The sequence below is a fragment of the Acomys russatus genome, chromosome 5, assembly GCF_903995435.1.
Source record: "Acomys russatus chromosome 5, mAcoRus1.1, whole genome shotgun sequence".
Classification (NCBI taxonomy): Eukaryota; Metazoa; Chordata; class Mammalia; order Rodentia; family Muridae; genus Acomys; species Acomys russatus.
The window spans coordinates 78,345,372-78,360,140 of NC_067141.1; the positions used below are offsets into that span (position 1 = coordinate 78,345,372).

Genomic DNA, 14,769 nt, shown 5'->3' on the forward strand with positions numbered 1-14,769 from the left:
AAGATTGAGGGGAAAACAATCCTAAAAATTTTATGGTACTGTTAAAAACCCTGAACTGTCAAAGCAGTCTCCTCAGCAGAGCAATGCTGGAAGCATTATAATAACTCTTTTCAAATTACACAAGAGAGCCATAGTGCCAAAGATGGCCGACAATGGCACAAAACCAGAAGCATAGATTAGTAAAACAAAACAGAGGATCTAGAATTAAACACACAGCCACAGCCACTCAACATTAGTCAAGAGTGTCACAAAGACCATAGGTAAGAAGCCTGCCTCTCCAACAGATGGTACTGGAAACACTGAATATCCAAGTGCTGAAGGATGAAATGTTATCTACATCTCTGACCCTATGCAAAAAACAACTCAAAATGGGCCAGAGACTTTAATAAAACACAGGAAAGCTTGACCCTAGCAGAGGAAAACTTAGGGGCAGTGCATTTCCATGTGTAGGCATAGGCAAGACATTGTGGAAAGGTCTCCAACTGCACAAGGAATAATCCCAAGAGCTGGCAGATGGGACTACGTGAATATAAAAGCTCTACAGAGCAAGAGAAACAGACAGCTTACAAAAATCTTTGCTAATTATATATCAGGTGGGGGATTAGGATTTAAAACATGCAAGGACTTGCAAAAATAAAAAAAGGTCAGACCTTCTCATCAATAAGGGGTCTAAGAAGAATAAAGTCTATATGAAAATTCAACAATTAACATGGTGACTTGAAAAAGCAAAGGAGTAGCATCTGGCTGCATCCTGGTCCAGTCCCTTGTCCATTGTTAGTACTTCGCACCTGTATACTCAGGTATCAAGGATTGCCAGGGTGCTACTTACAGGGAGTGGTGGTGCAGTTGTAGGGAAGACACGGAGCCAGGGGAGCTCTCGCCTAGCTCTGGGAGCTGGGAGTCTGTGTAGAAAGTCTGGGGGGGGGGACACAAGGATGCAGCCGCGGGTACAGAGCAAGGCAGTGGTGGGTCAAGCATCACCAGCTCAGTGCACTCTGGCTTCTGCCCAGGAAGACTAGTTTCTTAGCCATGCCATTTAGTGACTGCAGAAAGATGTGCCATTCACTTATTTCTATCGCACTGATGAACTGGAAGGCCAGTGCTAGACTTTGTAGTGGGAGCTTTGGTCTCTTAAAAAAAAAAAAAAACAACTCAGTTATGGGCCGGGTGGTGGTGGCGCACATCTTTAATTCCAGCACTTGGGAGGCAGAGGCAGGTGGATTGCTGTGAGTTCGAGGCCAGCCTGGTCTACAAAGTTTGTCCAGGACATCCAAGGCTAGAAACCCTGTCTTGAAAAAAAAACTCAGTTATGTTATGTAAACATGTTTTTGTTTTAACCCCAGATGTGGGATATGGGGCTGCTTCAGACTGTCCCCTCGTGCAGGCTCTGAGAGGGACAAGATCTTTACCAGGTGTGGATAGTTTAATTCTGGGGACTCTGAGAGGGTATAAATGCCAGAGCCCAGAGAGGGACGGGGCACATGCTCCAAGGAAGAAAAACCAGGAAAGATGTTTACATTAAGCTGGACAAATACAAATAGCCAAATCACTATGAATGTAGCATTTGTAGAACTCATGATCATCACATGGTTCTCCCTGCTGTATGTAGTTTGTTTTATGCATGCATAATAAAATAAATGTATTTTTTAAAAATGAAGGAGGCTGCTGCTGCTTCCCCCTGCTGCTCCTGGTTGCTGTTTGATGAGAAAAAATTGGAGATATCTCAATTGTGAAGATTGGATTTCCCCAAGGAGCCCAACGCCCCTAACTAGCAAGAAACAGTAAAAAGATTACTACAACACTCTCCCCACTAACCTTCTTTCTCTCCTGCCTGGTGTTGGGGTGAAGGGAGGTAGAGGCACAAGAAATCCCAATAATGCAGGTAAAAAGTATACACTAACAAGACTTTGCTTCAGGCCGGCCAGATCTAGCTGGGAAGCAATGTCATCACTCCTCCTCATCTCTTTCTTCACCTCTCCTCTGTTCCTGCAGTACATCCTCTGTAAGTAAGTACATCCTCTGTAGGTTCCAAGTGCCTCTTCCTTGTGGCCCAGACAAGAGCTACTGCCTGCCCGTCATCCCTCATTTCTACCGATTCCTAGGAAAGGATTCTTGCTAGTTGATCACTGGCAGAAGAGGGTCCCATGCTCTTATTAAGTGCTAGAGATCTCACTGGCCATCCAGGAAGAAGTATATATGGCACTTTTGTTGGCATTGTTGGAATTTCGCTAGAATTGGGTGAAATTTCTTGAGGTAAGCAACACTGTTCAGAAACAAGTGTATGATAGTAGATTCATGCTGGTACAAGGTTGGCTCTCCCTTTACTGCAGGAGGCCAACATTAACCCAATCCACTTACCCAAGGGGTAAGAATGCTGGCTGGTGGGGTCTTCCATACCTGTCGGTTACCAATGTGGTAACCACTTAACCGAATTCGCTGCTTCTGAGCTTCTGGGCCACAGGCCTTCCTGGAGGAAGTTCCCAGCGGTATCTAAGAGGAGCCATTTCAGACGTCTCAGGGCAGCTCACTCTGGCCTCTTCTGAACCCATCTGCCTGCTCCGCAGTAGCGCTTTCTCCAGTCAAAGGCCTCTTTGTGGAGGAAGAATAGTGTGCCTAAAGGTCCTTTCCATGGTGCTGTGCAGCTGTGCATAAATACCTTCCTTTGAGAGAAGTAATGTTGTAGGGCCAAGAGTTTCTTTCTTTCCTTCCATGCTGGACTGAGGAAAGAAACCAAAAGAAGAAAAGATAGAAGAGGAGAGGGCTGGGGATGTTTCACTTGGAACTTATTTGCCTCCTCCTACTTAGCAGCATCCTGGCTGGGCAGAGATTGTGGGAGGAAGGGATGTCACCTGGAGTCAGCTCTCACCTGATGATTGGGTTCCCCTGGCACTTTCCTCAGTTTCCCCATCTCTAAAACAACCACCAGTGTGCACAGCCCTGTCCAACCCAACCCAAACATCCCAGAATGACACTGGAATTAAGACTGGACTCTAAATGTTTCTTAGCGTTGGTGCCTTGCACAGAGCAGGAGGACGGTTCGCATATGGTCACACACATGTGATCCTCCCAAGTTCCACGGCTGTGTTTTAACAAAGATATCATTCAAGGACAAAGAGCTGTCTGTCCCTGTGGCCCAAATGTAGCTCAGACTCTCCCAGGGTGACGGTTTTCTCCCTGGTCACACAAAATCTTCAGCGCCAATATTTCTGGGTGACCTTGGGCAAGTCACTGCTTCTGTGGCCGTTACATTTTTCCTCAGTGACGAGAACACCAGGATATCTGTCAACTTTACTGGGCCAAGGTATCTGAACATCCACAAAGCTTTGGAAACCATAAAGAACTGTACGAGAAACAGAGATAGGTCGTTGGGAAACTCACCAAGTGAACCAGAAAATCTATTTGGCCCTTTTTTGCTACTGCTTGGACACAGCGGAAACACACTGAGAGTCTGCAGAGCACTGGACTCAGGCAAGTGCTTGCCTGCCGTCATTGTGGAGAAAAGGCACACTATGTGGGCTGTGATATGTCCTAGCCTCAGGTGTCTGGTGGGGCAGCTGAAGGCAGGGTGGGGGCTGGGACCCCAGGGATGCTGGAGACTTCGTGCTGCTGAGGACACTTGCTGGATGCGCATGGGACAGCTATGAATGTATGAGCTAGGCTGAAAAGAGAGAGTTATTTAGCAGCAGGCATGGTGTGTGTGTGTATGTGTGTGTGTGTGTGTGTGTGTGTGTGTGTGTGTGTGTGTGTGTGTGTGTTTCTGCTTATATCTTAGGAAATGTAGTTACTTTTCTCTTTTCTTTGGGGAATAAATTACTGTGGCTTTATAGCCCGCACAGGAGTTTCTGGAAACTCCAACTGGATAGATCTAAAAAAAAAAAAAAAAAAATTCTTTGCTGAGCTTCTAACTCCCCAGGTCCCCACTGGGAAGGGAAAAGAGGTCAGCTTCCTTGCCTCCGATAGACCCTGTTTCGCCCTCCAGATGGAGCAATCCCAGTAGGATCTGTCTGATTTCTGAGCCTTTCTTCTCCACATGACTCCAAGAGCATGGCTGAGCTGTCCATTCCAGTCTTACCCCCAGGAGGGTGGAGAGGCTGCTTTGCAGTCATGCCACACCCTTGACCAAAGTCCTTGTCCAATCAGAAATAAGCTGGGGCTGGTGGAAGCTCCTTTGTCACGTAGTCTCACCGCTCTGCACACTTTCCTTCTAGTATTTGCACACTGACCCTGGAATGCTTCCACATCGCCATCCATGTCTATGGCTTAGGAAGCACTTCTGATCTTATATTGTCTTAGAAAATGTCCCCCAGAGCCAAATGTCTGTCATCCTGGCTCTGCAGTTTTCCTTGTGTGCTGTTTATGGTGGGAGAGCCAAAAGTTATGCCTTTGGAATCTGAGGCATTAACCATTGTAAATCGGCCTTTGGTGCCCTGAGGTAACAATTACCAGTCTCATTAATAGATTTCCCCAGCCTGGCTCATAAAACAAGCATGGAGCATCTCTGGGGACAGGACGGGGAAGTGTATCCAGGGTCGGGAACAGTCAGGAGCCCAGGGTGGGGGTGGGGAGCTTGTGCCCTTTTCCCCTAGAGCCTTCCCAGCAGACTGGAAAGTTGTCTCTGGCCCTGCCTGCCAAGGCCATGTCTCTCTTGCGTGAAGAGGGTGGGAAAGCCAAGGAGAACTCTGGACCAGAGCTCTAAGCCCTGCACTGACCCAGAGAGGAGAAAGCTGGGCTCTTGGGAACATGAGGGCCGGACCAGGCCTTGTGATCATGGGGTCTACTTCGTCAGAGTACTTGAGGGTAACTTGAGGGTATCAGCGTCTTAGAGACTTCCAAAGGGTCACCAAGCAAGTTGATGGCTGAGCTGGGTGACAGCAGGTGGCCAGGCTGTGTTTGTCCCGCTTTTCCAGCATCTTTGGTCATGTGGTCTCTCTTTGGTTGGGAAATAAACTGATGTCCAATCCAGGCACCTCTACTCACTGTGGGAATGGGGTTGCAGTTCTGGGGCTACATGGCTGCAGGGTATGGTAGATTATGGGGTTCTACTGTCTGTCCCCATCTTTTCCTGCAGCTGACTGTAGCGTGGTGGTGAATAGCTGGCTCTCTCTGTCCTTGGCCACTCTAAGAGGGGTTTTTTGAGGTAGGCTCTTCTTCAAGAATGTTAGTTTGTGAAAATAATCCTAATGTGTTTGGACAGAGACCAGGTTCATGTTTAGGCTCAACTTCCCTAGCTAAGTGACATACAGAAAAGGTCTTAGCTGTCACAGGATTTCTCTGTTCTTGTCTGCTGAAGATGCCTGAGTTCTCCTGTGACACACGAGGTGGGTGACACAGCGGTGCGTCTCCTTGCTCCTGATGTGTGTGCCTAGCAGGGTGAAGTTCAAAGGTAGTTACCAAGCAAAACATATACACACATGTACATGTACACATGTAAACACACACAGACACATACACACATACACATGTACAGACACACATATAGATACATACACATGTAGACACATATAAGCAATACACACCTACACCTACACACACATATACATATATATACACACACACACATACACACACATGTATATATAACTTGACAGTTGCTGTAAGTTGCAGAGTTTCATTCTTGTACCAGTGACCCACTGGACAGGAAGGATAAAACATTAATGTTCTGGGCCTTTGTAGCGACAGTCTGTGGACGATAGTTTTATCTAATAGGCTATGGAGTTAAAAGCCATGGCTCAGATGCTTGGTTACCTACAGGCAGCCTTGGGCAAGGGCTTCTTTGGGTTTTATCCCTCTACCTATAAAGCCCTGTTCCCATCACTGGGGATTGTGAGGTTAAACTCCATTGCCTATGGGAAATGCACACATTTCATCAGGAGGCGGCTTTCATGTTGGTCTCTCGTTCTCTCTGCTGGGTTCTTGGTGTTGGTTGCTGATCTTGGCCATGCTTTTATTACTTTCAGCCTCAGTTTCCTTGTCTGCTATCACTTCGCATGTGAGTTTCTGGGCTGATGGGGGAGAGAACAACCTTAGGTGTTGTTCCTTAGGTACAATTTGCTTGTGCTTTTGAGACAGGCGCTCTCATTGCCTGTAACTCACCAAGTAGACCAGGGGTGGGGGTTGGGGACAGTGAGCCCCAGATACCTGCCTGTCTCAGGCTCCTCAGCACTTGGACTGTAAGACTTCACCACACTATGCCTGTTTTTTTTTTTTCCCCCTGGGTTCTGGGGTTGGAGTCCAGGTCCTCACACTCTCAAGGTAAACATTCATTTTATCAGCCGAACTATCTCTCCAGCCTGGTAGAGAATATTACTTATGAAAGGCATGGATGGCACTGCCCTTAAGATAGGAAGAGGCCCGTGGGAAGTTGCTGGGTTTTCTTCTCAGCTTCCTCTCCACTATCATGTGCTAGGGCATCTGGCAGAATCCAGGGAACAAATCAGGATCTGCTCAGTCTGCAACCCGCTCTGCAGTGCCAGCCAGCCTGCAGTACAGAGCCCAGATGACAGGGCCCAGAAGGGGTGGGCTTTTAAAAGTCTCTTTTCCTTTTCCCATAGCTTGGCACCCAGCCTAAACCCACTGCTAGCTGAAAGGGTGCCAGCCTGCGCAGCACGTTTGAATTTGCAAATTGTCCCCTGTTTACTATCAGAGGATCTGCAAAGCTGAAGCTCCTTGTGGGTTTTCAGGCGGCTGTAATGAGTCCTGTTGGGAAGCCGGTCTTCACAGCCCTCGGTGTGTTTAAGTAGCAGGCTGCTTCATCTGTAGGTGAAACGAGCCATCAAATGATTATTCAAGGATTCTTCTTCTTTTTTTAACCTTGGACTGGATTCGAGCATTTGCCGGTTTGGAGGTGGGGAAGGGAAACGACTGAGCCGTTGAGAGTGGGAATAGGGTCTGGGATTGGAAACCGTTGCTTGTTAGGAGAACTCTGTCTATTGCTCAGCTGTGATGACAATCCACTCGAGTTATGTTGTATTAAAAAAAAAAAAAGCGTGGCGTGAGTCCAGCGGTTGAAATGCAGACGCCCACATATATTTATATTCCTGGGTCCTGGGCCATGTGTGCGGTGACACAGCGTGCTAGAAAGTCGCGGAACTGAAAATAACAGATGTCTTTCTCAAGTGCCAGAGGAAATTGTAGTGCTAGCGAGAAGGGGCAGGGTGAAGTTTTAGAGAGGAGGAAGAAATGCCTCCTGTGTCACTGTGGTGTTTATCCTCAGGCCCTCGCTTGGCTTCTCCTCACACATAGTGGGGAGCAGCCGCAAAACCGACAGGAAAACAAATGCAGACCCAGCTCGGGCCTGCTTCCAGAGCAGGTTGCCTTTATGGGACTCTGCCTTGAAAACGAAGTTCTGGCAGACTGAATTTTGACCCTGCCACAGGCCCTAGCTGTGGTTTGGTGAGTGCCTGGGAGTCTCGTCCATGGGCAAGACGCTGTGGGTGGGACTGAAACTGCTGCAAAGAGGTTCTGGCAAGTAAGGGGTTCCCTTTCACCTCCAAACTGCCTGGACTTAAAAAGAACATGACTCAAAGAGAGGAGATCATCCTGTAGGTACAGTGCTCACCCTGTAAGCACCAGGTCCCGAGTTCAGTTCTCAGAGCCCATGCAAAGCACCAGAAGCTGGAGGTGGCAGTGCAGGCTTGCGATCCTTGCAACCTCTGTCCCGGGGAGGCAGAGCAGGCCGAATCTTGGGGCTTGCCAGCAGCCAGTGTAGCCTACTTGGCTAGCTCCAGGCTAGTGAGAGGCCCTGGCTCACAAAACCAGATGGATGGCACCTGAAGAGTGACAGCTAAGGCTGTCTGTCCCCTTGGACTTCATGTGCACATGTGTTTTTGCATGTACATTAATGTGCTTGTTGCACATTGTTGGTCATGGTACACACACACACACACACACACACACACACACACACACACACACACATCCAAGGAAAAACCCAAATGAAGTACTAGTAGTCTTTTTAGGACCAGAGAGCCATCTGGATCTTTTCCGGCCTTAGTCTCAGCACCTTCCTCTGTGTAGATGCTGCCCCTAAAGGTGGCTGCCGCTGTCATCAAACTCCGATTCTGAGTGTCTCTAAATAAACAGAGGCCACAAAGTTGAAAGAAGGAAGAAAACTGGTCAAATGTACTTAAAAAAATTCTCTGAAAGCAAAGTAAATGGTTTAGCTTCCTTGATCCCATGTATTTTCACCTTATCAGGAACAGTCCAAGGGGTGAGCACCTTAGGTTTTACAGACGGAAGTGAACAGAAAGGATGGGACTTACATGCCTTTCTCTCATTCTGGGCTTCATCCCTCTCAGAGCACCTTCAACAACCAGGGTCCTCTCTCAGATACCACAGTGGTCTGGAAACACCCTGTCAGACCTTCAACAACCAGGAGTCCTCTCTCAGATACCACAGTGGTCTGGAACCACCCTGTCAGACCTTCAGCAACCAGGAGTCCTCTCTCAGATACCACAGTGGTCTGGAACCACCCTGTCAGACCTTCAGCAACCAGGAGTCCTCTCTCAGATACCACAGTGGTCTGGAACCACCCTGTCAGACCCTCAGCAGGGGCTCCAAGCTACAAGATTTTATCATGTGCACTGGCTTACCTTTAATGTTATCTGACCCGCCTTTTTTAAACCTGTAGAGTGTATATATTCTCTCCACCTGCTAGGACCTCTTCTCCCTCCCTGCCCCAAACTCCAGTGGCTCTCACAGATCTTCCACGTGAACCTTTCTTCCTCCCATTTGCCCGTTTGTCCCAGTCCACAACTCTAGTGGGCTTTCTCTGGGAACTGACTAGCCAAGCCAGCCAGAGAGGCAAGTAGGCCATCAAAGCGGACAGGAGAGCTCCTAACTTACCTTCACTTTCTCCTCTCCTCCGGGTCCAAACACGCAGTCTCATCCTTGAAGTGTAAATTTCTGGTGGCTTTGAAGACTCAGTTGTGTCACGTGAATGTGATTTCTTGTTTTGGTCCCAAGTGTGGGATGTGGGGAGTGCTTTTCCTCATGACCTTTGTTAGCAGAAAACAGACCTACAAGAGGGGATGTGATGTTTGGCTGGAAGCTGCCTCATTCAAGGGATGTGGTGTTTGCCAGCTGCAAAACATTCTTGTGTGGACTCTGAGAAGAGAAAAACAGAAGCCACAGACAGTGAGACAACGCTTTTGCATCGCTACACCTTGCAATGGCTTACATCTCTTCACTGGTCTTCGCCCAGGAGAGAGAAAACCTCCAGAGAACTTCGTGTGGTACTCCGGCTGATTCTGGCTGCTGCCACTGGCTTGTGCCGTTTTGGTGGAGCCTTGCTGTTTCTGTGGCCGCTGCTGACTCATGTTGCTGTTTGGTGTTTGCTCTTTGACTGGACTGCTGGTGTCCTGAGAGCGAAGAGTGGAATTGCTCCATGGAACTACTTCTAAACAGTCACACAGCTCCCTTTTCCGATCAACCTTTTTATTGATTCCTTTTTTATACCTCTGAACAGTGGGTTGGAAAGGAGGTAGAAGCATTTAAGGATCCCAAATAAGTTAGGTTTTTGAGAAATCTAAGCCTACACGTTCCCATCTCTGTAGCAGGCTACTTGTTGTGGCCTCTCTCTCTCTCTCTGACCCTGTTCCCAGAGGAACACCGTGCCTTCCTCTCTTCTGTGGACACCCCTCAATCCACTCATTCCTTCCTGATTCCATTCCTAAGAGTCAACTTCTGATACTAGAAACACATTTTACTGGGACCCCCTAGTGGGCACACCTAGCAGAATTCCAGAAGAATTCTATATCAGAAAGCACACAGACAGTATACTCTCCCAAGAACCAAAGAGGACAACAGAAGCCAAGGAACAAAACACATTCTGAATAAAGAGAAGACTGGATATTAGTAGCTAGAACTACGATTATCTCAAACTAAGATGCCTAGATGCCAACACAAAAACACAATCAATAGGTCTGACATTGGTGTCTTTGCTAAGGGTCACATTGAACTAACGCTGCTCCGGGTCGGTCTTTAGGAGTCAGCAACATGGCTGAAGACATTGAGAGACTAATATCAAGAACTACAAAACTGCTCCCCTTGACAGCCGCTTCCCAAACCAGAACCAGACCAGGAACTGCTGGCAGAACTATCTGGACTTCCACCACTGTGAGAAGGCAATGGCCATGCACCAGGCGACGTCTCCATGTGTGAGAAGTACCAGAGTGCGTACAAGTCCCTCTGCCTTGTGTCATGGGTCTCAGCCTGGGATGCCCGCAGAGTAGAAGGCACATTTCTTAGGAAGATTTGACCTGGCTCAACCCACCTCTCTTGTTCTCTGTCCTTCTCCCCAGATAGTAAAAGGGGACCTGAGTATAAAATAGCACCTACCCTGGGACCCTGAATCATGATGCAATTAATAAAAATTCACTGCAAACGTTAAACAGCACACACACACACTTACACACTCACACACTTACACACTCACACACAGAGATACACACACTTACACACACTCACACTCACACTTGACACACACACACTTATACACTCATACACACTCATATACACTCTCACACACAGACACACACACTCACACACTCACACACTCACACACACAGACAAACACACACTCGATAACAGCCAGGACAATCTGTCCCACTAAAGCCCAGTCATCCTACCACATCAGGCCATGAAACATGCAACATAGGTGAAGCACAAGACCCTCAAATAGCCTTTATGAATATGATAGAGGTCCTTAAAGAAGAAATGAATAAGTCTTTTAAATAAAATCTATGAAAACATAAACAAACACTGAAAGGAGATGAATAAAACAGTTAAAGACCTGAAAGTGGAAATAGATTCAATAGAAAAGCTCAAACTGAGGGAATCTGGAAATGAATAATTTAGGAGCTCAAGCAGGGAACTCAGAGGCAAGCCTCACCAACAAATTATAAGAGATGGAAGCAACAATCTCAGGCATTGAAGACACAACAGAATAAATGGATATTTTGGTCAAAGAAAATGTCAAATCTAAAAAAAAATTCTGGGACAAAACATCAAAGATATCCGAGATGCCGTGAAAAGAACAAATCTAAGAATAATAAGAAAGAGGAAAGAGAAGAAAACCAGGTCAAAGGCACAGAAAGTAATTTCAGCAAAATCATAGAAGAAAATGTCCCTAATCTAAAGAAGGAAAAGTTTACCAAGGTACAAGAAGTAAGCAGAACACTAAGTAGACCATTACCCTCAGCACATAATAAATTTACAGAACAACTAAAGAATATTAAAATCTGTGAGAAACAGAGACCAAGTAACACACAAAAGCAGACCCATTCGAATAACACCTTACTTCTAAATAGAGACTCTAAAAGCCAGAGGGCATGGGCTAATGTTCTACAGACTCTTAAGCCCACAATTGCCAGCCCAGCTACCATACTCAGCAAAATGTTCAATACCAATCAAAGGAGAAAATAAGAAATTCCATGATAAAATCAAATGTAAGCAATATCTATATACAAACTCAGCCTCAAGGGAGACACTAGAAGGAAAACTCCAATCCAAAGAGACTAAAGAGGCTAAAACACCTAAGAACACATAAAATGGGGAACACACACACACACACACACACACACACACACACACACACACACACGACAGAGAGAGAGACAGACAGAGAGAGACAAACAGAGAGACAGAGAGAGACAGAGACAGAGAGCACCACCACCACAACTACCAGAACAAAATAACAGGAATCAAAAAACATTGCTCATTGATAACTCTCAACATCAATGGTCTTAATTCACCAAGAAAAAGACATAAACTAACAGAACGGATGTAAAAACAGGATCCATCCTTCTGTGGAGTCCAAGAAACACACCTTAGCATCAAGGATAGACATCACCTTAGGGTGAAAGGATGGAAAAAGGTATTCAAAGAGAAGAGCCCCAAGAAGCAGGTCAGCATAGTTATTTTAGTATCTGAAAAAAATAGATTTCAAGCCAAAACTGATTAGAAGAGATAGGGAAGGACACTACATACACATCAAAGGAAAAATCCACCAAGATATTGCAATTCTTAACGTCTATGCACCAAACATGAGAGCACACAAATTCATAAAAGAAACACTACTATAGCTTTAATCACATATCGGCCCACATACACTACTAATACTGGAAGACTTTAGCACATCACTTTTGCCAATAGACAGGTCATCCAGACAAAAACAAAACAGATAAATGGTAGGGCTAACATATTATAAATCAAATGGAATTAACAAATATTTACAGAACATTTTGCCTAAATACAAAAGAATATATGTTTCCCCCATCATCTCCTGGAGTCTTCTCCAAAACTGAGGATATACTTGGACACAAAACAAGTCTCAACAGATACAATAAAACTGAAACAATGCTGTGAATCCTACCTGACTACCCAATTGAAGCTATGAATGCAAGGAAGACAAACTGGCACCTGCTGAGAGCTTTCTCCCTTAAGGGCTAGCATCTTTGGTACAGACAGATAGTGTACATGTTACTGAAAAAAGAAACATAGACCCAACCCAATTACCAGCCCTTTGATCAACAATGGTGTCTTGCCTACACGATATACTAGTGCAATGGGCATACAACACTGGTGGGAGTAACCAGCCAATGTCTGATTTGACTCAAGGCTCACTCTATGAGATGGAGCTTGTAATCCAACACTGCTGGGGTAACCAAGAACCGGAGACTAGATTGCCTGTGGAACTAGGCAAAACCAAATACTACTGTTCTACTAAAAGAACGTGGTGATAAAATGACTCCTTAATGACACTCTGCTATACTCCTGGATCAGTGCTGTGCTCAGCTATTACCAGAGAAGCCTCCTCCTGCAGCAGATAGGAACAAATATGGAGACTTGCAGCTAGATAATATGCAGAGAGTGAGAGGGCTCAGAACACTCAGCCCTAAATGGGATGTCTCCATCAGATCCCTCTTCTCAGAGCTCAGGGAATGCTGTGGAAGAGGAAGTGGAAAGAGTGTAAGAGCCAGAGGGGGTTGACGACATCAAGAAAGCAAGGCCCGCTAACTCTGCAGGACTGACAGACACATGAGCTCACAGAGACGAGGCAGCATGCACTGGGCCTTTACAGCTCCTGGAGCTGGAAGAAGTGTGCCCCTGCCACATCTACCCAGAAGCTATCTCCAACTGAGCATCACTTACCAATGAAAATTTAGTTTCTCCAAGGGAGACTCACTGGGGAAGCAAACTAGTTTTAAGAGCAGGCTGCAGGTCCAGCAGTAGGTGGCCAACAGAAAACAAACTCAACAGTGTCTTTGGAGGCTCTTTGCCTTATAATGCCATGTCAGGACTTTAATTCTTAATTTTGTTTATACATACACTCACATAGTGTGTGTGTGTGTGTGTGTGTGTGTGTGTGTGTGTGTGTGTGTGTGTGTGTGTGTTTCTCTCTCTTTTTACCCTACAGGTCCTTTGGGCATATATATTATGGTTTTCAGTTTGTGTTTATGCCGATTCCTGAGTGTGCAAATGAATGAGTCTCTGTATCTATTTCTTGGACTCTTCCTTCTGTTTGTTTTTTCTTATTCCAATGCCCTAATTTTTGTTCTTTTTAAAGTTATTATCTTTTATAAGCTTGTTTATTTTCTAATGAGAGACAGAAAGGGAGTAGATATGCATTAGAGGATAGGTAGGGAGGAACTGGAGTTGGGGGGGGGGATTGTTGTCACAATACATTCTCATAGAAAAAAATGTTTCTAACTAGGGGGAAGAAGTAAAGCCAGGCAGGAGCAGTAGCTGAGCAGACATAAAGAGTAACTATGGAAGGGGAAAGCTCTATGCCTCTGGTCAAGCAAAGGACAAGGAGACACCAATCCCCTTGTTCTTTCTTTGGAACATGCCTGGGAGAGTCCTTGAGTCTGCAGAGTGCCTGTGTGAGGTACAAGATCATGAAATGTAATGTAAGATGATATGACTTATTGCTTTGCTAAGCAATGTTTTTAGTTACCAATCTCTCTCTCTCTCTCTCTCTCTCTCTCTCTCTCTCTCTCTCTCTCTCTCTCTCTCTCTCTCTCTCTCTCTCTCAAACTGTGGTTGCAATAACAGCCAGATTAAGAGGATTTGGACATCAGGAAGATATCTGTGGTAAGAGATGGAGCACACGTGACATTTCTTAATGGGAAACTGAGATATGTTTAGTGATTAACTGTGACGAGACATGCCCAAGTGAAAACTGCTCAGGGTGACAGGTGTCATGACTTATAATTTAGAGACTAGGAGGTGTCTTGGCTGGGCCTTATCTCTGAGGGACTGGAAAGAGAAGTCTGAAATGAAGACAGGTTGGTGGACAGCTCTGACCTTAGACACTCAAGCAAAATAGTAGAAGGCCAGATGTTGATTGGACAAAGGATGTGATGGATAGAGCAGCCAAGAGCAAATCAGAGCAGGCCATCTGGGAGACCAACGGAGAAAAATCTAGAGTCCACGGGACACCCGAATGTCTGCTTCTGGGGGTGAGGGCGGGGCTGGATAATTCAAGCCCAGGAATTCTGTACTCTGTCACCAGGGAAGAGTGACCTGCTGAGGGGAAACGCTGCGGACAGGATGCTTCAGAGGGAGGGGCTCCTTGCTCTGCCTTGAGTCACAGAACAGAAAGCCACAAACTGCGTTTGTCTGTCTTTTCTCTGGTGGCCAGGGAGCTGCTCTCCTCCTCGGCCTCTTTACTGGTGTCTGAGTCACCGAGACCTTTAACTGTCCAGGTTGATGGAAAGGCAGATGTGACCCATGCTGACCTAGCAGCTCCCAGACCCCGAGGACAAT

The 14,769-nt window shown here is 46.2% G+C and overlaps 1 pseudogene; it reads left to right on the top strand.

Moving 5' to 3' along the window:
- Positions 1 to 5,724: 5,724 nt before the first annotated feature.
- On the top strand, positions 5,725 to 10,258 carry LOC127190123 (cytochrome c oxidase subunit 6B1-like; annotated as a pseudogene).
- The last annotated feature ends 4,511 nt before the right edge of the window (positions 10,259 to 14,769 follow it).